Source organism: Petaurus breviceps, unplaced genomic scaffold (assembly GCF_028583685.1).
Source record: "Petaurus breviceps papuanus isolate PSGF00001 unplaced genomic scaffold, PetGlider_PUasm1.0 90903, whole genome shotgun sequence".
NCBI classification, from domain to species: Eukaryota; Metazoa; Chordata; class Mammalia; order Diprotodontia; family Petauridae; genus Petaurus; species Petaurus breviceps.
In genome coordinates, this window is record NW_027187376.1 from 3,209,722 (window position 1) to 3,235,401 (window position 25,680).

At 36.7% G+C, this 25,680-nt stretch overlaps 1 pseudogene; it reads right to left on the reverse strand.

The window, feature by feature from the left end:
- On the reverse strand, positions 1-25,680 carry LOC138151545 (transmembrane protein 169-like; annotated as a pseudogene).

Consider the following 25,680-nt stretch of genomic DNA (forward strand, 5'->3'; position numbering starts at 1 on the left):
CTCCCCAAGAAGGCTTTTTTTTTTTAGGTTAAATGGCTATGTGAACTTCCTGTTTTGTTGGTGCTGTGTTCAGTAAATTCAGCAGGTAGAGTTCCAACCTTCACCTTAAGAGAACTATGCTACTAATCATACAAGTGCTTTCCCACCCATTCCCCACTATGCACAAATGATATTTTATACGTCCATTTACAAAGTATACACTGCTGTTTCTCTAGTCTTTCTTTCCTTAATATGCAGCTTACAGAAGAATCAACACTATCATCCTTTGGGGCTAAACTCTCAAAGCCCTAGGATAGTAACTTTATATTTTATGCTATTTGCTGTTGTATTCTCTTTGAAGTGTGATTGTTATTTCCTTCCTAAATGTTTGGCCCTCTAGCCTACCTTTTACCTCAAGTCTATCAATGAGCTTAGTCTCCATTTTGTTCCCCTTCCCTACAGAGTCACCTGAGTCACACACTGTTCTTGGTTTGAAAAATGCAACCAAATTAGGAACTGAGGCATGATTCAGGCTGCTGTCAGAAAGCCATTATCATTATCTTCTTCCTACTCCAGATGTTATCACTTTAAGGCAGGGAAGAAAGACTGCTTTGGCATTCTATTTCCCCACCCACTCATCTACCCCAATTTCTTTCTATCCTTGCCACCATGGGACTGCAGATTGAGCCAGCAATATAGGCAGGTTGACAGATACTAGAAGGAATGTCTAGGTAAAGTTAAGTTCATTCAGAAGAACAAGGAGCGTATCATTGGCCCAGGTATTGGTCCCATGTACTCCTTGCAAATTTGAAATGGCACATAGAGAGTAATACTGTTGACCCACTCTGGAAGAGAACAAGGACCTAGGGGAAATAGTGGCAGTTAAACAGCAGAAGTTTCTTCCCCCTGTGTGGGATCCTTGGTGGAGAAGATGCCAGAGATGTCAGACTTGAGTAGTTCAACAATACTGCAGGGTGAGCAGTCTTCCAGGCCAAGCTTGCTATAAAGCCAGCCACAAAAGCCCTTCTCCATGTCCCAGGCAGCCAGCCACCATGCTTCCCAGGACCAAGAGAGCTGGGCTACAGCAGCATAGAGGCCCAGAGAAGAGGCCACAGCCATGATGAGGACTGGATAAAAGAAGATGAGGCAGGGACAGCAGGAGATCTTGTACCAAAGGTTCTCTCCTCATTGTACACCAGGAAAACGTTTTACCAAGTGATTGTACCATAATAGAAAGAAACAATGAAAGTAAGGACAAAAATCACAGGTAGGCAGACCACTGTCCACAAGACCACATGGAGGCCTTCTTTCCCTCTAGAGTAGCATTATTTGCTAACTCTTTGGACTTTGTCATTTTCTGCAGCTCCTTCTCTGTTAAAGTAACATGGATGTCTACGATCTGACTCTTTTTCTTCCCTTGAGTGATGGTGCCCATTAATGGGACATGGCACCTTTGTTGGGGCATACTCCAAAATCCTGCAGAAGTGAGGAAAAAGTCAAGAAGCATGAAATTTTCATCACATCACTGCTATATCTCAGATGGAAATTTCTCAAGACCTATCATTGCATCGCCACTCATGAAACATTTGATTTGCTCAGGTAGTTTATGGGACCTTTATATGTGTGTGGGAAGAACATTTGCCAAAATTGAAACTCAGTTATCTTTGGAAAGAGCTTGCGTTCATGAAATAGTTCACTCAGTAAATTTATCATCATAAAATATAGCAGGATATACTCTCTATTTTGTAAAGTTTTAAAGCATTATAGAAAAATGAGTTATTTGTATTGGGAGGCAACATGTGGGAAAAGCATACCGTTAGAAGTAGATGACATTGACTGTGGGCCATGAGCATCCAATTAGTCTCCTTAAGCCTCAGTTTACTCGTCCACAGGGATAAGACTGGACCTGTGATTTCACTGGTATATGAAAGTCCTGGATGAGCAAATACTATCTATTAATGTAGGTCAGCATTTTCTCTGCAATGTAGTCTTGTTAGAAGTTGGGACTTAGGAAGTTGTCCACAGATCTGAAAAGTTAGGTGGCATTGCCAATTTGTGTTCCAGTGGGGTCACATATCCTACTGCTGTACAGAGTAGGGATAATGACTCTTCCATGGTTTTGAGAAAAGTGGCAAATCTGTCTGTAAACACTATATGAATGTGAACTCCAGATTTTCTAGTCTTTGACTTTACTTTCTAGAATAGAAGCAGTATATTCAAATTGTCATGTTTCTGCTTTCACTTATTTTTGGGTGTATACTAAACACTTGTAATAATATTAGGAAGTCATAACATTTTCATCCATCTATGCATTCAATGACATTTCTATAATCATATAATAAATTTGACAGTCATCTTCAGAAAAAAGATAACAGCAATTTAGAAAACAAATAATTAAAATAAATGTAGCATCTAGAGTGACTCTCCTTCCTTCAAACTTGCACAAGGGTCCATCCTGACAAGCCGTCCCTGGTCCAGCATATTTTGTAGGTTCACAACTTCATCAAACCATTGCTAATGATCCCTACCTCCAATATGTGTTTGCTTTTGCTAGTAATCCAAAAGTTCATGATTTACCTGTGTTCCACTGATCCCATACTCACTGATAGTTTCTGGGTTTTCCCCCTCACTGGGCACAAAGTTCATTATCTCTTTTTCTAAAGTTTGCTTCAGCTGGAGTACTTTATTAGCTAAAGTAGTCCCTTTTCATCATTTATATTTTAGTTGAACAAGCAGAGGATTGAACTCCAACTTACTTTCCAAACTAACATTGATTTAATGTAAATGAAAGGGAAGGGCAAAAGCAATCAATAAAGCTCCTTCAGTGGAACAATTTCCAATGATGCCTTTTGCTTTAATGTTTTACTTTAAATTACTGCATTTATGATGTTTCCTGGATTTGAACCCTCCCCCAACACCCACAAATAATATGAATAAGAAGTAAAATCTTACATAAAATTGTTAGTAGTTAACAAAATAGAACCAATTGAATTCACAAGCCAAAAAAATTGGTTTTATTCAGTATACCCATGGAGGTCTGTTTGAGATTGTTATTTTTAAAATCTGCATCCTTCCTTTCTCTTATTTTAAAAATCACATCATTTAGATGTCATGTTCTACTGATCTCACTTTGTATCACTTCACATTTGTGTGCATTTTTCATGTTTGTAAGTTCATGGTATCAACAAATTCCAGTATATTAATGGGATATTGATAATAATATACATTATCCAGCCACTCTCCAATTGCTGAACATAGAATATTTCTTCTTTTTTGGGCTATTATAAACCAGCTATGCATATTTTTGTCCATATAGATAATATTAAAAGAACATTTTTATTATATTTTCTGGGTAATACAATATTAAATCAATAAGTGCTTGCAATGGAATCAGTGAGTCAAAGAGCAGGTTCAGCTTTGCGACCCATATTTCATATTACTGTATTGTTCTCCAAAAAGCTGACACCTGTTTATAATGTCATTATGTATATAGGGACCAGTTTCCCCTTGGCCTCAACATTGAATGTTTATCCTTCCCTCCTATTTTTCCTTTCTAATGGATATGAAGTTGTAACTTTAGGTTGATGACTTGCACTTGTTTAATTATTAGTAGATTGGAGTATCTTTTCCTCTACTAATAAGATGTTTATATTTTCTCCTTCCATTTACTAATAAAATGTTTATATTTCTTCTTTAGAAATATATTTGTTCATTTTCTTTTACAATTGCTCCACTTGGTAATAAACATTAATCTCAGAACTATGTATCAGTTCATTATAGGTTCTATGTACCAGATTCCATATGATACTATTACTACATTTTTCCCAGTCTAGTCTATTTAGTTTATAGATATTGCTTTTTATTATGCAAAATTCTTTTATCTTTGCATAATCAAGCCCATCAATTTTTGCCTCAAATAATTTTCTTCTATTTGCTTAACTAAAATATCCTCTTCCATAACTGAAATAAATATATTACTCAAATTTATATTATGGGTCCAATTAGAGTTGTGATATTATTTAGTATCAATTCAAACCATTTTTAAAAAGCAACCATATAGCTAACAAGTTTTCCCACTAATTTTTATTTGGATAATGGTTCCATTCACCAGTGTGTTTAGAGTATGGGTTTGTCAAACACCCTATTTTTAGGTTTCCTCATTCTATCCATCAATTAATTTCTTTAGCCATTTTCTAGCATTAACCTTTATAATTAATGTTTTCCAGCATATTTTAATATTTATAGTACATTTTGAACAACAACCTTGCTAGTCAACAATTGAAAATTTTTTTGGAATAGGTTTTTTTCTTTTTCAGTTTCTTATTATATTTATTCTAGTACAGAGAAATTTATACTGAAATTTTTGTGTGTGTTTATCTCATATCCCTCTACTTTACTAAAGTCACATATTTGTTTTCAATCATTTCAAACTCTTTGTGACCCTATTTGGGGTTTTCTTGGCAAAGATACTGGAGTAGTTTGCCATTTCCTTCTCCAACTCATTTTATGGATGAAGAAACTGAGGCAAACAGGATTAAGTCACACAGCTATTAACTGACTGAGGCCAAATTTGAACTCAGGAAGATGAGTCTTCTTAACTTCAGGACCAGCACATTATCTACTTAGATGCTTAGATACTTAGATGCCCTGGCTCCCAGTTGGGGAATTGAATCCCCGTCTCCCTTGTGACAGGTGGGGATACCCAGCACTATATTAAGAAGGATCTAGGGGCAGCTAGGTGGCACAGTGAGTAGATCTCTGGCCTGGGAGTCGGGAGGACCTGACTTTGCATCTGGCCTCAGACACTTAACACTCACAAAAAAAACAACAAACCCCAAAACCTATCCATGTAACCTTGGGCAAGTTACTTAATCCCAATTGCCCTCCAAAAGGCAAAAAAAAAGAAGGATCTCATATTGCCACCACACATTTTTGGTTGATCATCTTATGTTTTACAAATATTTTCTAGAAAAAGATTGGGGAAAATGTTTGTAGTAAATCAATCCGATAAAATTTGACATTCAGAATCTAAAAAAAACCCCCAAACCATACCAAAACTGATGTATACCTCTAAGACTAATAATACATACTTCCCAATGGGGCAATTGTCAGAGGACATGATCAGATATTTTCCTAAGGAAGAAATACATTTGCTAACATCAAAAGAAGCTTAAATTCCCTAGTGATCAACAACCCTAAGGTATACTTTATACCCACTAGAAAAGAAAGATGGGCAGAAATGATAAATATTCTATGTTTTATAACTAGCCTATGATCTATAGATGATAACATCATCCACAAAAGGAAATATTTTAACTTCTTCATTGCTAATACTTATACCTGGGCCTTACCATCTGACCAACTGATGCACCCTTAGGATTTCCAGGCTTTTTCATTAGCTGAACTCTTATATATGCTGTCTCCCCCAGTTAAAGTGAGAATTCCTTCAAAGCAAGGAATGATTTTGCTCTTTGTATCTTTATTAGTACAATGCTTGTTAAGTGATTAATAAATGCTCCTTCATTCACTTTCTTTTTCATGCTTTGTTGCTACTACAAAGTTTTGTAAAAATGATGTTGGCTAGGAGTAGCAAGAATGGACATCCCTGTTTAACAATAATTTTTTAATGGAAAATGCTTTTAGCATTTTTCTGATTTATATAATAAGTATATATATAGTTTCAAATATATACTTTTATTCTAATAAGATGCTTCTCTCCTTGTATTAAAAGTTTTAGTGTAAGTACCATGTTCTGTTGAAGGATTTTTATGCATCTAATAGTATATGTTATAGTCTTTATTTTTTATGTTGTTGATATGATTTATTATTTTTCATTTCTTGTTATTTAATATTGTTAAATTCTTTGTACAAATCCTGTTTGATCACAGTGTACATTTTTTGTGTACTGTTATGTTCTATTTGAAAGTATTTTATTTTCTATTTTTGTGTTGATATTTATTTCTTATATTGACCTATAGTTTTCTTTTTTGGCTTTGTCAGTGTTTAATTCAGGGGCCAAAAAGTACAAGGTGTTCCATAAGTCTTAGTAGAGTTTAAAGATTTAAGAACTTAAAGCCTGCCAATTGTTTAGTATTAACAGCTACTAATAATTTAGTATTTCCCTCATGGAAGGGAATGGGTAACCTACCATCTTTATGTTTTAAAATATTCTATCAAGCAAATGAGTTATTTATTCTTTAAAATTTTAGTAAAAATGCTTGTGAACCCATTGTTTCAGTTTTCTTTAGCTAAACCCATTGTTTTGGTTTTCTTTGCTTTTTTTTTCTTTTCAGAGATGCTGTTTAATTGATTTTATAGATATAATAGGTTCTTAAAACTTGGTCTTCATTTTTGTTGAATATAGAAATTTGTACTGCAATAAGAATGCTATTGGTTATGTTTATGTCATTTTAATTGATCGATTTTCCAATATGTCCATGTTTTCATTATTTCTTCCTGATTTTTTAACAGTATCTTTTCATTATAATTTGATTTCCTCCTATGATTCTGTGCTCTCTTCTAATTATTTTTTCTTTTAGATTTGTGATTTATTTACCGTTGATGATTCTTTTTTTAAATTTGTTTATTTTTAGTTTTCAACATTCATTTCCTTGAGATTTTGAGTTACAAATCTTCTCCCCATCTTTCCTCTATCCCCACCTCAAAATAGCAGTCCTGATGAATACCCCTTCCCCCAATCTGCTCTCTCTTATATCCTCCCCATCCTCCCTCTGACTTAGTAGGGCAAGATGGATTTTTATACCCTAGTGTCTATATATCTTATATCCCAGTTGCATGTAAAAAAAAAAAATATATATATATACATACATACATACATACACACACACTCATATATATATATATATAGAAAGCAATTCAATATAGGTTTTACATGTGTAGTTACACAAAACATTTCCATAGTAGATATATTGTGAAAGAATGACTATATTTCCCTCCATCTTATCCCACCCCCCACTTATTCTATTTTATACTTTGACCCTGTCACTTTTCAAAAGTGTGTGCTTCTAACTACCCTCCCCCTACCCCCCCAGCAATCTGCCCTCCCTTCTATCATCCCTCCTCTTATCCCCTTCCCCCCTGCTTTCCTGTAGGGTAAGATACCCAATTTGGTGCGTATGTCATTCCTTCCTTAAGACAAATTTAGTGACAGTAAGGTTGATCCATTCCCTTTTGGCTTCCTGTTCTTCCCCTCAATTGTAACAGTTTTCTCTTGCCTCTTTTATATGAGGTAATTTACCCCATTCTATCTCTCCCTATTTCCTCTCATTATATTATACCTCTCTCACCTCTTAATTTTATTTTTTAGATATCATACCTTCCTATTCAACTGATTCTATGCCCTCTGTCTATGTATACATGTACACATATATACACACACTCACATATGTATTTATACTCACATACGCCCTTCTATATAAACATATATATGTATGTATACCTGTGGCCCAGGGGGCAGGGGCCAGACCACACTCTTCCTTTTCAACAGAGTTCCTCACTGACCTTTTACTTTTTTTTTGGCATTTATGGGTTGAAAAGTCTGGAAATTTGCCACAGCTGCTGGTGATTCACTCTCCTGAAGTCTGATCCAGCCACCGCTGCCTCCCTGGGGCCAAAACTGCACAGTTCACCAGCTCAGCTCCCAGTGAGCTGCAATGAACCTTTCCTGTAGGCCTGCCAGGCTGTCTTCAGTGGGAGATTTGTTTCTCTCTGTCACTTTGTGGGTTCTGTAGCTCTAAAATTTGTTTAGAGTCATTTTTTATAGGTATTTGAGGTAGTTGTGGGGGGAGGTCATGGAATTTCCTGCTTCTACCTGTTGATACTTACTTAATATTTTTTTCAAGGGGGGAAGTATCATTGAAATTTTTAATAGTTTGCCAAATATACAATTATTAAGATTATCTAAATATCACTTAAATTATAAAATTGCTATACATGATTGTATAAAATAATGAACACAAGTTACATATCAACAACCCCTGCAGTCTAGTAATGGCCCCTAAAGCCCAACACCATCAATTATAGTTAAACATATTTTTAAGTAGACATAATTTAGACATTTAAATCAAAGTAACTAAGACCAGACTAAGTACATTCATTGACGTGCAATAAATTAGCTTTTCAGTTTTGTAATCATCAGTTAATAACAAAATGTTTAGGTACAATTTCACATGTTCTTATACACTTTCTAGTCTAGTTCTCTGAGCAATAAAGTGTCTTTGTGCACTCCATTTTCTTTTTTATAAGCAGGTGCAACATACATTGTTTATAAAATGTTTCACTTCATATTAAAACTATTAATATATACTGTAGGTGAACACTATATTAAAATTCAACCCCAATAACTAGACAATTTTAAAGAAAGAACTTGAAAGCATGCTGATTAACGTTTAGACACTTGAGTATGATCCTTCCTATGGGAGTCTATCACAATAATTGGGAATAACTGATTGAAACACTGACTCCAAAAAGAAGAACCTTCAACTCTTCCAAAACATCAATACTTTGTGTTACAAGTTAGTCATTTTGCCCAAATTCCAAAATGAATTTTTATCCTCATTATCACATTCAAAGCATTCACACTTTGAAAACATTGGATCAAGGTCTAAAATAAATATTAGTATAAAAACATTATTAAATTGTTCTTTATAAGGATGTGTTGTATTTTGCTTGTGGATATGTAATCGAATTGTACTTCATAGTAATTTTACACATTAGTCCACTTTATATATGATAGAATGAACATTATAAGTAAAACATACCATCTGGACAAGAAATAAGCAAACTACTTAGTAATTAGGTAGCTTATAAGAAAGATTGGGATAGACCTGAGCATGATGTGACTTCGAAAAGTAAAACCATTCAAGAATAACTAAAGGAGTAATTATCTTATACAAATGAGGTGTGAAAGGAAGATCCAACACAGAGGAATTAGATGGGAGAGGGGCCTGTTAATTCTGGAAATCTGCTTTCATCAGGAATGGGTTTAAGAGGGAAAAAATACATATACTTCTGGAAGAGTAGAAAAGTCTTTTAAATTTATTTATTTATTTAAAGCAATTGGGGTTAAGTAACTTGCTCAAGGTTACACGGCCAGGTGTTTCTGGGTGGGTGCTAAGTGTCTGAGCACGGGATTCAATCTCCAGGTCTTCTTAACACTGCAGCCAGTGCTCCACAGCCAGAGCTGTGCTACCTGGCCACCCCCAAGTCTTTTAAATTTAGAAAGAAATAAAACTTAGGGGATGGGGAAGGGGGACACAACAAAGGAGAAATTTTTAGAGGGGAGGGTGAGGAAATAGGTCAAATGAGTGTACAATTGGGTGTTTTGATTTATGGGAAGGGGAGGATAAGGGAGGGATTGTTATAAGGGAATAGGTTAAGTAAGAGGAGGGCAAGGTAGTGGGTAGAAGAAAAGAAATAGGTCAAAGGGGCATATTAAATAATAGGAGGGCAAGGTACCAGATAGAAGTACAGAAGAGGAATTAGGAGAGATAGGAAAAAAGAGATGAGTACAAACATAAAAATAAAGATTAGGAGTAGAATCTTTGGGGGAAAGGATATGTTTACATATGTATATATGTGTATATATCAATATCCATATATATAAATATATTCATGCTTAATTTTGGGGTGGGGAGGGAGGGCTGAAGGAGGGAGGAAAAAGAGCAAAGTAAAAAGTGTACAGCAAAGAGCAAAAGAATACCCACAAGGAAGCACAGAAAAGATGGACAGCTTTCAACATAATGCACAGTATTTCATATATAGGCAAGTTATTGCTATTTATTCTGAATCCTCTCCTATATTCTGCTGCGTATATGACATATTTTTTTTCTTTTCTTATTTTGTATTTAGGTTTAATATTTAAGTTTATAATATGTTTCTTTTTTCTTTGCTCATTATGTATTTAAGTTTTGGAATTTGCCTAAAATTAAAAAAAAAAAACTGAACTGCACTTCTGATAATTCCTGGTTCACATATTGCTGAAGCCTAGCTTGCAGAATCTTAAGCATAACCTTGATGATGTTTGAAATGAGTGCAATTGTTTGGTAATTTGAATGTCCTTTAGCACTACCTTTTTTTTTTTTTTAAAGCAATCTGGGTTAAGTAACTTGCTCAAGGTTATACGGCCAGTTATTTCTGGGTGTGATGCTAAATATCTGAGTCCAGATTTGATCCCCAGGTCATCCTGACACTGGAGCCGGTGCTCTTGCTCGTTGAGCCATCTGGCCGCCCCAGCACTACCCTTCTTTAAATTTGGCACATAAACTGAACTTTGAGTGCAGTGCCTCAACATTATCATCTCTTGAAGTTTTTAATAGCTCAGCTGGAATTCCATCATCTCCATTAGCCTTATTGTTAGCAATGCTTTCTAAGGCTCACTAATCTTCATTTTCCACGATTTAAGGCTTTAGATTAGTAACTACACCATCACAGTTATCAATGATGTTAAGGTCTTTCTTGTATAGTTCTTCTGTATATTCTTTTTAAAATTTTTATTTTATTTATTTTTTTTGCTTTTTGGAGGGGGAAGTCAGGGCAATTGGGGTTAAGTGACTTGCCCAATGTTACACGGCTACTAAGTATTAAGTGTCTAAGTCCAGATTTCAACTAAAGTCCTCCTGATTCCAGGGCCGGTGCTCTATTCACTGTGCCACCTAGCCTCCCCTCTTCTGTATATTCTTGCTATATCTCCTTAATCTCTCCTACTTCTAAGTCCCAACAATTTTTGTCTTTTATTGTGCCCATTTTTTTGCATGAAATGTTCCCTTAATATCTGTAATTTTCTTGAAGAGATCTCTCATTTTCCCCATTCTATTGTTTTCTTCTATTTCTTTGCATTGACCATTTAAGAAACCCTTTTCTCTGCTTGCTATTCTTTGGAATACTGCATTCATTTGGGTATTTCTTTCCCTTTCTCTTTTATCTTTTGCTTTCCCTCTTTCCTCAGGTATTTGTAAAGCCTAATCAGACAACCAATTTGCTTTCCTGCTCTTCTTTTTCTTTGGGATTTTTTTTTTTTGTTATTGCCTCTGTTGTAATCATCATTTTTGGGAACTCTCCCTCAACCTCCTTCCCTATCAAGAAACTCACCAGGGGTGGCTAGGTGGCGCAGTGAATAGAGCACCAGCCCTGGAGTCAGGAGAACCTGAGTTCAAATCCGGACTCAGACACTTAATACTTAGTAGCCGTGTGACCTTGGGCAAGTCACTTAACCCCAATTGCCCTGCTTCCCCCCTCCAAAAAAGCAAAAAAAAAAAAAGAGAGAGAGAGAGAAAAAGAAAGAAACACCAACAAAATAGACCTAGTCTACCAGGAAGGCCCACCAAGTCCACCACAAAACCCACCAAGCAGAATACCACAGCCCCTTACTCTTACGTAGGAACCAATGCAGGGATTTTTACCATTTGGGTAACTGACCGGTCGTTAAGCAACGCTATCGTTTGGCTTCTATATTTTCCCTGCTTGCTCCCCTTGGCAACCATTATGTTGTGGTTTTGGTCTATATAAACTCTGAGTAGATACGTCTTGATTCTGCCTGGTTTGGGTGCTGACCCCTGGCAGTCACCGGCTTCACCATGCTCCACTATTAAAACTTCACTTAAAATGATTAATGGTCTCATCTTGAAATTTCTCATGATAACACCTCCTGTTCAATATTGTGAACCTCTGTCCATAGCATTTGCACTTCATCTACCAGGTCTAATCCCTTAAATCTTCTCATTACCTCTACTTTATAAGATATATTATTTAGATCATACCTATATGGTTTGATGGTTTTCCCTACTTCAATTTACATTTAAATTTTGTAATAAGAAGCTCATGATCTGAACCACAGTCAGCTCTGGGTCTTATTTCAACTGACTGTATAGCAATTTTCCACCTTTGGTTGCAAAGTATATAATCATCTGATTTCAATATTGACAATCTGGTATGTCTATGTATGGAATTGCCTTTTGGTTTGTCAAAAAAGAATGTTTGCTATGACCAGCAAGTTATCATGACAAAACTCTGCCCTACTTCATTTTGTACTCCAAGGCTAAATTTGTCTCTTATTCCAATTATCTTTTGATTTCCTACTTTAGCATTCCAATCCCCTATGATGAATGTGACATCTTTTTTGCTGTTGTTATTATGTCTAGATGACGTTGTAAGTCTTATTCTAATTAAGCAACTTTGGCATCATTTGTAGTTTAGGGGTAGAGTTTCTGAGTTCGGGTTTGAACTCAGGTCCTCCTGACTCCAGGGCCAGTGCTCTATTCACTGGGCCACCTAGCCACCCCTGGGGGTAGAGTTTTTAGAGGTTCAGAACTAAAGCCACTTCTCTTGTTCTTAAGGATTGAAGTAGCCCTTAGCTTATTGTCTACCAGCTTGACTCCATCCCACCAAATGTCAGTTAAACAAAAATCCATTATAAATAGTGAATAGTGAAAAAAACACTTTTACCTATACCCAAAGGTCAATAGACATTGGAGTTCTGCTGATTAGAACATACCAGAAAATACACAAGAATGAATGAATTCTTCTGGATGCCTTGAGGAGCTAATTTCTCCCTACATATCAGTAGCTTCTCCCTCCATGTATCTGTTACCATGTATCTCACTCCAAAGAAACTCTCTGAAGTCTCTCAGAAGTCTCTGTAAGCAGTTCTCACTCTTATACAACTAAATAGCAGAGTTTGACTCCTGTTAGCTAGCTAGAAGTCATGTTTCCCTCCATATACAAAATTCTCCAGGCTCAGTTGGAAGTTGACAACCATTAATCTCTCTGATTCTCAGAGAGCTAACTCTGTGCTTTATTGGCCCCCTCCTCCCCCATAACAAATTACATAATATTAATTGGAATATTAAGAAAAAAGAACAGGTGTTCTATGTATATGCCCTCCTCCAACCATATTAGCAGACTAGAAGTAGTCAGATAATATCAAAGCATGCTCCATATCAGGGAGCAGGGAACTTCTATTTCAGGTTATCAATATCCTTTTGGAAGCTCCCTAACCTCTTCCAAGTGGGGATTGTGTCAGCTGAGCTTGCTGTCTACCATCCTCCTCCCTTCTCCATCTTAAATAGAGAAATACATTCCATATGTTTTTAGTTAAACTTCCATTTCCAGTTTTTCATTCAATTAACAATACCTGATCCTTATTCCTGCTTATTGGGTACTAGTCACAGCACACCCTAAAGGCTAAAATGGGAAAATGAATCCAGGATATATATATATATATATATATATATTAAAGTGTGGATATTAAGATTGGCTTAGGGAAGCCTCTGGATTGAGTTTTTTGAAGAATTTTTTTTCTGTTTTTTTTTTGTTATTTGTTTGTTTTGCTTTTAGTATTACGCCTTCTGAACAGAACTGCTGTGTTTCATTGTATCTCTAATTTTATAATAAAGATACATAGCCTTGCTTATTACTTTGCCTGGTTTTATACTTAAATTTTGATATCTGTTGCATTGCTTTGTTTTACTTTTTTTTTTTTTTTGCTTTTTGGAGGGCAATTGGGGTTAAGTAATTTGCCCAAGGTCACATGGCTAGTTTTTTTGTGATAAGTGTTTGAGGCCAAATCTGAACTCAGGTCCTCCTGACTCCAGGGCCAGTGCTCTACACACTGCACCACCTAGCCACCCCAGTTGCATTGCTTTGTTGACTGTATTATGAGTTAGGTAATAAAAAAGGCAGAATGAACACAAAAGTATTGGAGTCCTGGTACAAGGCTTTAGAATTTAATGCCATTGAAGGACTTATGCTAATTGGAATTTTTTTTAAGCATCAAGGACAATGACTCAGAGTATAGCCTTCATGACAGTGTGAAGGATTCTGTGACCAGGGTCTGATCTATTATAGTAGTGAGGACCAGATGTTATCAATCAATTGGTGATCCTTCACCTATGAGACACACCATCCGCTCTGAGTAACACCTAACCTCTATTTCTCAGACAACTGGCCATGTTGCTTTCACTGAGCCCCTCCTACAGCACATTGTATAGGATTTAATCAGAATATTAGGAACTAGTAAGGTAAGCGGCATCCATTCATCCAATGCAAGAGTACTGCACTCATCCTATATAATTCCCTTCAGATGAGATAGTAGATCTCCTGCAGCCATACCCAAACCAGGAAGTCCAGTCCCTCACTCAGTTCCTCTCATGGGAACCATTCTCTATCATTTTCCAGGCTATTGAGAAGTGATTAAGGACATCAGAGCAATTCTGATGGTCTCTCCTTATTTCTTAAAAGAAATTATTAAGAAATGCTTATTTCTTAAAAGGAAAAGATTACTTCACTCATTTAATCTTAACAGACTATGGTAACAGACTATGGGACCCTTCCACAATCAAAAGAATGAAAGCTTCCTTTAAGGAAAAATCCCAACCTTAAACTGAGGAAAGTAAGAAAATGGAGTCTTTTCTGCTTCCAGCTGAAGAATGAATTTTAGCACCTTCTGGAAATTTGTCCTTATCGTGGAAATTGCTTGCTGCTTTTTAAAAATTATAAATTATATCTTGACACAAAGGATGCCTTGAAAGAATTTTAAAATAGTACTTTGGCCTGCATGTTTTTGAAATGTTGATGCAGATGACTAAGAAATTAAAAATTGTAAACTTCAAGTGATTACTTCTCCTGCCCTGATCTTTCCTGTTATAATTTGGAGTATATAGCGAGATTAAATGTGCTTCTTTATTCTTTTAATCAGTTGACTGAAGAAAAAAAATTAATGGTGTTCTCTCTTCCTTCTTAGCTCTATTGTATTGTCCAAAAGTGATTGAACAAGTCTGAATAGTGATGGGATTGTGACTATTGCAAGCACTGATACTTAACGTAGTTAGAGGCATGTGCTTTTTATGGATTAACAAACATGTTCAACAATGTCTGTTTTTGTTTTGTTTCTAAAACCAAACTAAGTAAAAATTCCATCAGGTACACAAATACACACTCACACATATGAAAATCACAACCTCTCAGTAATTTTTTTGGATGTGCAGGAGAGAAGGTACTTCCAGTGTTGTACCAGTGTTGTATCCAGGAATGCATTTTTTAGAGGACAGCCCAGTTTCTGTGACTGCAAAGAGACGGGAAGAGTTTGAGAGGAACAGAACTCAAGTCAAGAGCCAAGTTTGCACTTTAAAACTAGTACATTAGATGATATTCTAAGTGTTTGTTATTTCTTTAAGAATACATTATTAACATTTTAAAGAAATTGAATTAAAACTCACTGGCTTATAACATTTATTCTACTTTCTTCCCTTTAAAATAAATTGAAGCAGTATCTTATGTAATCCAGGGCTGTTTGACCACTCCTTCTCCACAATATTTTTCCCATTTTTTTTTGCTGTGATATATATTTTTAAACTTAACACCAAACAAAATAGAAAGTGCATGTATGTTGTACTACATATATACATATATACATATATGTATATATGTATATATATATATATATATATATATATATATAAACTGTAGGCTTCTTTTTTATACATCTTACTTCCTCTGACTTTCAAAGCTGTTCTGCTTTGTCATTCTTTCTGGGTTTTGCTCTCAGCATTAAAAAAAAAGCATCCATTAATGATTTTTCCTCCTTCTTTTTCTTCCATCTTTCCTTCCTTTCTTCCCTCCTTCTTATCCTTCTTCTTTCCTCCCTTTCTTTCCTTTTCACTTTCTTTCTTTCTCTGTTTCTCTTTCTTTCATTTCCTTCTTTTCTTCCTTCTTTCCATCTCCATCCCCCATTGTCTTCCTACACACTCCTCTACTTATTAGAAGAAAAGAATGTATACTCAAATAGAACAAATTTTTACTGTCTTTTTTTTTTAAATCTATGTCTTATTTTATACCTTGAGTCTATCACCTCACCTCCCTGTTAAAAGGTAAGTGGCAGTGTTTCATTAGGCAACAGTCAGGGAACAAACATTTGTTTATTAAGTGCATATAGGCACTGTGCTAAGTGCTGAGGATACAAATAAAAGCAAAAATAAAGTTACTGCTCTCGAGATTACATTCTAATGGGAAAAGACAACACATAAAAGGGATCTTGAAATGGGATTGAAGAGGGCAAATTACTGGTTAGTGGGACATGGCTGCAAAGTCCAGGAAGAATGACTAACCTGGTTCTGTCCACAAAACAGAGGACCACAGAAGTAATTCACCAATGACAAAGGGGACTGATATGGGGAAGGGGTTTTCCATGGTTTGAACTCTAGGTTCTGAGAAAAGGACCCAGTTAAGAAGGTAATGGAGTCATGATGATAAAGTCCAGACTCCAAGTAAACCAGGAGAGGAATCATTTATATCACTAGCTAGCATTTATATCACTATAATTTTGGAAAGCACTTTACATGTGCTATCTCGTAACCTTGTTAGGGAGGTGTTGTATCCACTTTTTACAGATCAAGAAACAGGTTGAGATGTTTAAGTGAATTTGCCCAGGTTCACACAGCTACTAAGTATCTGAGACAGCTTTTGAACTCAAGTCTTTCTGAGGGAAATGGAGGTGAAGAGGGAGTGCATTCTAGCCATTGAGAAAGACTTTGTAATACTGCAGAGGTAGGAGATGAGAATGGGGTAATATGAAATGTCTGGAAAGTAAATCAAAGTCAGATTATAGAAAGGTTTACATACCAGGCTGAATAGTATTTTATCCTAGGTGTAGTAGGAAGTGGATCACAGAATCATAGGCTCATAGATTTTGAGCTGGAAAGGACTTTAGAAGGCACCAACTTCAACCTCTCATTTTACAGAGTATGAAACTGAGGCCCATGGAAGTCATTTGACTTACCCAGCATCGCACAAGGCAGAAATCAGGTTTCACGTGGAAGTCTTCTGATGCCATAACCAATACTTTTTTCATTGTGTCTCTACCTTTCAGTAAAGCTTTTTGAGCCAAAGTGACCTGTTGAGTCCCGTACTTTAAAAACATATGTTGGGCAGTTATGTGAAGAATTGATTGGAAAGGAGAGACTGGTTGAAAGGAGAACATTTCAATCCAATGAACCTTTATTAAGTGCCTACATCATATAAGGAACTTTGCTGGTTTGTCCATCATTGCTTATTCCCTCAATTTCTTTTTTTATCTTACCACTATAACTAACATTTAACTATGTAAAACAATGGATTTCCTTGGCTTACCCCTGATTTTATTGAAAAGACCTCTAGTTTGTCTTAGTTACATGTAATGCTGGGTCTACTTTTTATTTATCTATTTAAGCAATTGGGGTTAAGTAACTTGCTCAAGATTACACGGCCAGTTATTTCTGGGTGTGGTGCTAAATATCTGAGCCCAGATTCAATCCCAGGTCATCCTGACTCTGGGGCCGGTGCTCTTACTCACTCCGCCACCTGGCCTCCCCTTGGCTCTTCTTTTTGACACTGTTTGCCATGTCATTTATTCCTTTACTTTTTAGTTTTTTTTTTTACCAGAAATTGGTATTATATTTTATCTAAAAAAATGTTTTCTGCACCTATTGATATAGTCAAATTTTTGTGGTTCTTGTTATCAATATTATTTATTTTGTTTGTAGTTTGCCTGATATAGAATCAGTTTCCAATCCTGGCATGAATCCAACCTGGTCATACCATTTAGCCTTTTTGTTAACCTGTTGTACTCTGTTTCTTAACATTTAAATTAATTATTTTTGTACTGGTATTCATGAGGAATATTTGACTATAGCTAATTTTCTATTTCATCTCATTACCTGAGTTAGGTATTAAGGTCTTATTTGTGTCATAGACATTGTTTTATAGATTTTCTTTTTTTATTTTTGTAAAGAGTTTATGTAATGTTGCAATGCATTATTCATAGAATGTTTGATAGAATTCAGTTGTTCTGAATCAGGTCAGGCCACTTGGCATTAAATGAAATTCTCCTTTTCTGTCTTTTGCATATAGAAATATTCATTGATGGTTACCAAATTCTTAATAAATATATTTATTGAAGGTTTTTTTTTTTGGCCAATGTGGAAATTTGTTTCGCTTTAAAAAAAATTTTTTTTGGTCTTTATTAATTTGTTTGTTTACTTTTAGTTTACAAGATTCAGTTCCACAATTCCTTGAGTTTCACATTTTCTCCCCATCCCTCTCCCCCATGACCCCCACCCCCCATGGCAGCATTCAATCAAGTATAGGATCTGCAAATACTTTCACATTAGACATTAGTCAGGTTATAAAGAAGGATTGTACTGGAAGGATCGACCGATGGGAAAGAGGAAACAAAACCAAACAAGAAAAAGAAAGAAAGCAGGTAGTTTGCTTCAATCTGCATTCAAACTCTGTTCTTTCTAGTTCTTTCTCTGAATGTAGACATCTCCTTCCATCATGAGTCTTTTGGAGTTGCCTTATAACCCTGCATTGCTGAGAAGAGTCCAGTCTATCAAAGCTGGTCATCACACATATGTTGTGTCTGTAATTGTGTAGAAAGTTTTTTTTTTTTTTTAATAAAATTAAGAGGGGCGGCCAGGTAGCACAGTGAGTAAGAGCACCAGCTCCAGTGTCGGGATGACCTGGATCAAATCTGGGCTCAGATACTTAGCACCATACCCAGAAATAACTGGCCATGTAACCTTGAGCAAGTTGAGCAAGTTACTTAGCCCTGATTACTTTTAAAAATTAAAAAATAAAATAAAATTAAGAATTAAATATGACCATTTGTCAGGGATGTAGTAAAGAGATTTTGGAGAAGATTGCCTTTGAGATGTCTTCCAACTCTCAGGTTCTGTAATACCTGCACAGAATTTTTGTAAGGAAAGTGCTTTGTAAACTGTAAAGCTCCAAAGAAGTATAAACTGGTGCTGTCTTCCTTACAAAACTGAAGCCTACAGGTAAATAAATCTTCAAAAACTATACTATGTATATAATATGCACTGGATAAATGCCTGAATCATTTTTTTTTAAATAAAGATGATGTTAACAGAAGGGTGAGACTCCTTCAACTATGCAAAAGCACCTTTGGAACATCAACAGGAAAGATAAGCCAACTGGAGCCCCCAAACTTCTAGGGAAATTTGGACTCAATGAAAAAGAAGTGTCATTTCAACAGCATTGAATGTCTCTGAAACCCATTCTTGGTCTTTGATTTTTTTTCCCAGTTATAGGTAAAAACAAATTTTAACATGAAAAAAAAATTTTTTTTGGAGGTCCAGAATCTCTACCTCCTGAAGCTGTGTTCATTGCTTTATCCACTGAGCCACTGTTGAATCATATTCTTAAAGAGTTTTTCCAACTATCCTTTTTTTATTGCTATATGAAGAAGCTATCCTCACTATCCTTTAAGAACAGAAAGCCTCAGCTATGTGACGCTCTCATACTGCTACAGACACCATTGAAGAGATGACCATACCATTACAGGCAGCTGCTGAGAGGGTACTGTACCTCTGCAGGTATCTGTTGAGGAAGCTGCCTTAATACAACAGGTGGAAAGCATTTCCCCACAAAGCTCTCAATCTGAAATGATGGAGTCTCTAATGAATACCCATAACCCAATCTCTTGTACCAATTTTTTCACCAGGCAGATCAAGAAAAAGTAAGTTATAATAAGAAGAAACAGGAAAGATTAGGCATTATAAAACGATTTTTAATTAAAGCACTGAATCATGTAAATCTGAATTTTAATCATTATAATTATTATGAGGAAAGAGATTAGAGATACTTGGGGGAGAAATTCTTTTGTTCATGTAAGGTAGAAGTTCTCAAAATTTTTTTATCTCAAGACCCCTTTGTGCTCTTAAAAATCATAAAGAATCCCAAAGAGTTTTAAAGGTTTATGTGGTGGATGGCTATAAGTATTTAGCATATTAGAAATTTAAAATGATAAAAATTTAAAAATATTAACATATTATTAAAAATGTTAAACAATTATGTGTGTATTTTTGTGAAAAATAACTAATTTGATAAAATGAAAAATTTATTGAGAATAGAATTGTTTTTTTTTTTCAAATTTGGCAAATTTCTTTAATCCTTGGCTTAATAGAAGGGAACTGGATTCTTATTGCTCCCTGTTCATCCAAATTTTTGCAATATCTTGTTATAGTTGAAGTATATGAAGAAAATCCAGTCTCACACAGTTATGTAGTTGGAAAAGGGAGAAGGATTTTAATGGTCAAATAACATCTTACTAGTATTATAAAACTAGTTTTTACTACCTGGATTCCATAAGAGGTCTCAGGGACATATGAGAACTACTACTTTAAGGAATTATTTTCCTGCCACTTCAAAGTTGAGATATAGAAGAAAAATATCTTTTCTTCCTGATTTGATTCCCCACCCCCACTCCCCACCTTAGGTCTTCATTCATTTTTCTAAAAATAATAGTACAATTTTATTAGTAAAGCAAATCATACATTTTTATATTCCTAAATTAAGCAGTTAACTTTAGACTTAGAAAGTAACTTTTAAAGAAGATTATATTACAGGAATAAAATGTTTAAATTACTCATTCCTAAGCCAAGCCTGACCACCTCCTTGCAGCTGTAGTTATCAGGGTTGGCTGTGTTTTTCAAAGTATTAGGCCCATTCTGGTAAAAGCGCAACTAGGACAAAGGACAATGTTATCACTTCAAAATTGCCTCATGACCTTTGGTGCACCTTTTCTATCAGGATCCTTTAGTGGATATGTCCTGAAGTAACTCCATGCCTGCTTCTTATGGGGTGCTTAGGATCTTTGTAATATTAGTTTGTAACATCAGTCTGTAATATCAGTTGGTAACATCAGTTTGTAAAATCAATTTGTAAAACCAGTCTATAAAATCACATTTCCCCCTCCCCAGCCTCAGAGCATTAACTCTGCCCCTTCCCCCTGCCAGCACTCTGTCCAGCAACAACTCATGAACTGTTTATTTCTGCCTGGAACAATGACAAGCTACACCTATGAATCCTTCAATAAACCTTCTATAAACATTTTAGCTTAGGCAAATGTTATCTCCCTTTAGTATAATGGCCAGCTGCATCTATGAATCCTTCAATGCACTGTCTATAGGTTAACACCTTAGCCAATTATACACATACTGAGTCTCTGTTAGCCTTGGTTCCCAACATTCATCTTGTCAAACATGACACTGATGGGTGGCAGACTAGGCACTTCTCAGTCCACCTTGACAGCTAGCTGACTTAGTGATGTTTCAAGCCTAAAACCACACCTCCTGGTTGCCCCCCCCCCCCCTTGGACTATTTCCCAGTGAATTATGGGCAATACACCTGCACAGTTGACATTAAAAGTGCATGTTCCTTTAAGCACTGACCACTAATCCCACCCTTACTCACCTAGTTAGCATAATTGACATCTGATTTACTGTCTTGATTCCTTAAAACTATACCTGTGACTTCTTTAAGTTTTCAGGTTCCCTAAGAACCCTTGCCCACTGTAAAGCATAACAATAAACTTTTACAATCCTGACTTCAACATTGCTTGGGCCTACTGAATCATTCCAGACTCAGGGACTCTGGTCCTCAGAGCCCCTGTATAACCAACCTATTGCCATCCCCCCATCATTTTGGTGAGTCAGCCAGGATCAAAGTCTGAGGTCTCAAGCTTTCTTGGAGTCACAGTAAGCTCCTTTCACCTCTTCCCTCTCTCCCTGTACATCGGGTTCTTTCCCCCTCAAGCACCTAGGAAGGCTTGCTGGGGACGTGGTTTCCGGTCTTGGCCAGACCAGAGTGGGTCTACCTTAGACCCAGGCATACTTCCCTCTGGACAGAGGACGCTCTGTCTTCGGAACACTTCTAAGATCTTCTCTGAAGTTTCTTGTGAGAAATCTTTGCATCTAGTTCTAGCCTTATGCAAAGACACAGGACAAAGGCCAACTGCTGCTAGCTAATTGGGAGTCATATCTTTATTCAAGGTGCAAAATGCCTCAGGCTTGGTTGAAAGTCAGCTTACATTGTAACTGACATTAAGTTCTCCTTATTAATATGGTCAGTACCTGTTAGACTACTCCCTAATTTCTCCTTGTGGAAAATGAATCTGGGATAACCACACACACCCCATTTTAAAATGCAGCTGTTAAAATTGGCTGAGAGTACTGTCTAGATTGATTTGGGAGAGTAATTTTTTTTTCTGGTTTGAATTGTTTGCTTGTTTTTGCTTTTGGTGTTCCTCCCCCTGATCAGAACTGCTCTATTTTGCTTTGGTTGTGAATGGGATAAAAGTAAAAACTTCTCAGCTAACATTCCAGAAATCTGAATAGAATTGTAATAAAGTATGAAAGACTTAGAACTTAGCAGTCTGAGATCCTTGCTCTATTCCCCTGGTCATGAGCTGTAGGTTTTGCTTAGCTTAGCTAATATGTAGGAAGGGAAAGTACATGTTCCTTAAACTTGGGCATGGACTTAGTTTCCCCTTGACTAGCACCAATATAGACTTCGAAAGATTACTGTGACCTACAGATCTGGTATCGTGTTCCAAAATCCCCACTGCACATAGGATATTTCCTATCTTCCTGTTGCCAGTAGGAGGGTCACCATGACCCAAAAGTTCCTAATACCCCCTTATTTATGGGATATTGTCTGCTTTTATATCCATGTTTTGATTATATTAAGGTAGTTAATAATACTGATGACACATTTTGTCTGTTTTCATGTCCGCTAGATATGTACCTTCTGCTTTTTGATATTACTGACATTTTCATCTGCAAATGCCAGCAGATTCTTTTGTGGTTAGATTGTGCACCTCAGTTCCTGATTAACAGGAACAGGACAGGACAAAGTGGGGGGGAGAAGGGGTGGTCTCTTGGGTATATAACCAAGTTTTGCATTTTGTATTTTGCCTCTCCTACTAGACTGCCTCTAGTAGCAAGACTGCCCTTCTTGAAAGAAGAAATAATTAAATAAATCTTTCCTGTCTCTACTCAGAGATATCTCTGCTTATTTTATTTTAGGCAGGGGTCTTCTTGTCCCACACAGTTGTAAATACTTCAGTTATGATATCTGTTGCATTATGTAAGCAAAAACATGCAGAATGGATTTTAACTCACTGGAGCACAGGTGTAAAGCTTTAGAACTGAATTGCTTTGAAGGACTCTTGCTATTTGGAATGTTTCCTGTTTCTGAGGACAATGACATTGAGTATGGCCGTAACCACAGTGTCAAGGAGCTGCTGTGCTTAGTACCTGATTGGTTTAACAGAGAGGAACAAATTCTGTCCATCAATTGCTCATTCCCATCTTTCAGACAACCCATCCACACTGAGGTAACCATTAACCTCTCTCTGGCTCTCAGAAACCTGGCCATGTACTTCCTTGACCTCCTGATACAGCATATTGTATAACATTTTATCATAATACAAGGAAAAATAATACCCACAAATAAGCATCCACAATCCAGTTCAAATGCACTATTGTCCTCCTATATAACCCCCCTCAGATGAGGTAGTCAAAACCTGAAATATCAACCCCTCCCTCCGTTCCTCAAACGGGGCACTGGTCAGACTTCACACATGGTTTTTCTATCCTATAGAAAACCCCTGTCAGTCAAGGCCCAGTCTTTTCAGATTCAGGACCTCAGAACAATTCTGATGCTCCCTCCTGACCTTAGGCAACACAGTTTCCTGGGGCAGGCTCTGTCTGACGCTGAGCTCAAATTCAAATAGGCACCATATCTACTACTTCATCCCAATGCTATTCAGGTACAACTCTTTAATTTGCATCTCTGACTCTTTCTCATTGGGAAAAAGTGGGGATTTTCACTCAAAGAGCATGAAATGTTGGTAAAATCCTTCACAGGCAGACAAGGGTGGTGAATGCTAGACTCTGGTAGAAGGATGTGAATTCTTCTGTCCCTTCAAAAATCCTCCTGCTGTTCTCTCTCTGGCATTACCACCTCCCCTTCTGCTGTCCCATCAGGTATAATATTTATTGAGATTTGAATCAGGCAGAAAAAAGAAAAAAGCTTAAAAAGAAGTTCAATGTGTTGGCAGCTGCTTGTTAGACAATTAATTAAAATCCTCCTCCTCTCTGTTTTCCAACCAAAGAACTTATTTTGTCTGATTCTGTCCAATTTACCCCAATTCCAGCTCAGCAAGCAATCAACAGTCTGTTTCTTAATCATGTGGTTAGTAGACAAGAACTAGTCAGAGAATGTCAAAACATGCTCAATTTCAGGGAGCAGAGCCCTTTCATTTCAGGTCATCATGTCCTTTTGGAAGTTCCTTATCTCTGGGATCAGATACTCAGCACCACACCCAGAAATAACTGGCTGTGTGAACTTGAGCAAGTTACTGAAACCCAATTGCTTTTAAAAAAAGAAATTCTCAAGGAAAATTGCCCTGATATTTTAGAATCAGAGGGCAAAATACAGGTTGAAAGAATTCACCAATCACCTCTTGAAAAAGATCCCCAAAAGAAAACTGCTAGGAATATTATAGCAAGGTTCCAAAATTCCCAGATCAAGGAGACCAAGAAGAAACAATCTGAATATTGGGGAAACACAATCAGGATAACACAGGATCTGGCAACTTCTACACAGAGGGACAGAAGGGCTTGGAATATGAAATTCCAGAGGTCAAAGGAGCTGGGATTAAAACCAAGAATCACCTACCCAGCAAATCTGAATATAATTTTCCAGGGGAAAATATTCAATGAAGTAGAGGACTATCAAGCATTCTTGATGAAAAAACCAGAGTTGAATAGAAAATTTGACATCCAGATACAAGAAGCAAGAGAAGCACGAGGAGTAAACATGGAAAAGAAATCATAACAAACTTATCAAAGGTGAACTATTTACACTCCTACATGGAAAAACAATAATTGTAACTTATGAAACTTTTCTCAGTATGAGGATAGTTAAAGGGAATGTAAATGTGTGTATGTATATATATATATGCATATACATACATATACATATATACATACATTATATATATCTATATAGGAGGTTATATGGGCATTTGAATACATATGTGAGTGTGTGTATATATATATGTGTGTGTGTGTGTGTACAGGTATACATAGACAGAGGGCACAGGGTCAATTGAATAGGAAGGGATGATATTTAAAAATAGAAATTGAGAGGTGAGAGAGAAATAAAATGAGAAGAGATGGGGAGAGATAGAATGGGGTAAATTATCTCATATAGAAGAGGCAAGGGAAAACTATTACAATGGAGGGGAAGAACAGGAAGGCAAAAGGAAATGGGTCAACCTTGCTCTCATTGAATTTGGCTCAGGGAGGGAATGACGTACATACTACATAGAATATCTCACCCTACAGGAGATTTGGGGTGAAGGGGATGAGAGGGGTGATGATGGAGGGGAGGGCAGGTTGAGGGGGAAGGTAGTTAGAAGCACACACTTTTGAAAAGGGACAGGGTCATACTTTGGTGGGGGCGGAGTCAAGATGGTGGGGCAGAAGCAGGACCTCTGTGTGGCTCTGGCTTCCACCTTCCCCAATCAATGTAAAAAGGGGACTCTGAACAAACTTTGGAACAGCAGAACCCACAAAATGACACAGAGAAGCTAACCTCCTGCTGAGGACAGCCTGGCAGCTGGCAAGAATTGGCCAGCGCAGAGCTCTGGGAGCCGAGTCCAGGCCCAAGTGAGCCACAGGTTTTAGCCCCAGGGTGGGTCTGACCAACCACTGACTGGAGAGACTCCAGATCACCAGCATCTGTGGCAGTCTCCAGAATTGTCAATACATAGATGCAAAGGACAAAGTGAGAGGTCAGTGCAGTCTGGACTTTGGGACCCAGTAAGTGAGAGTGCAT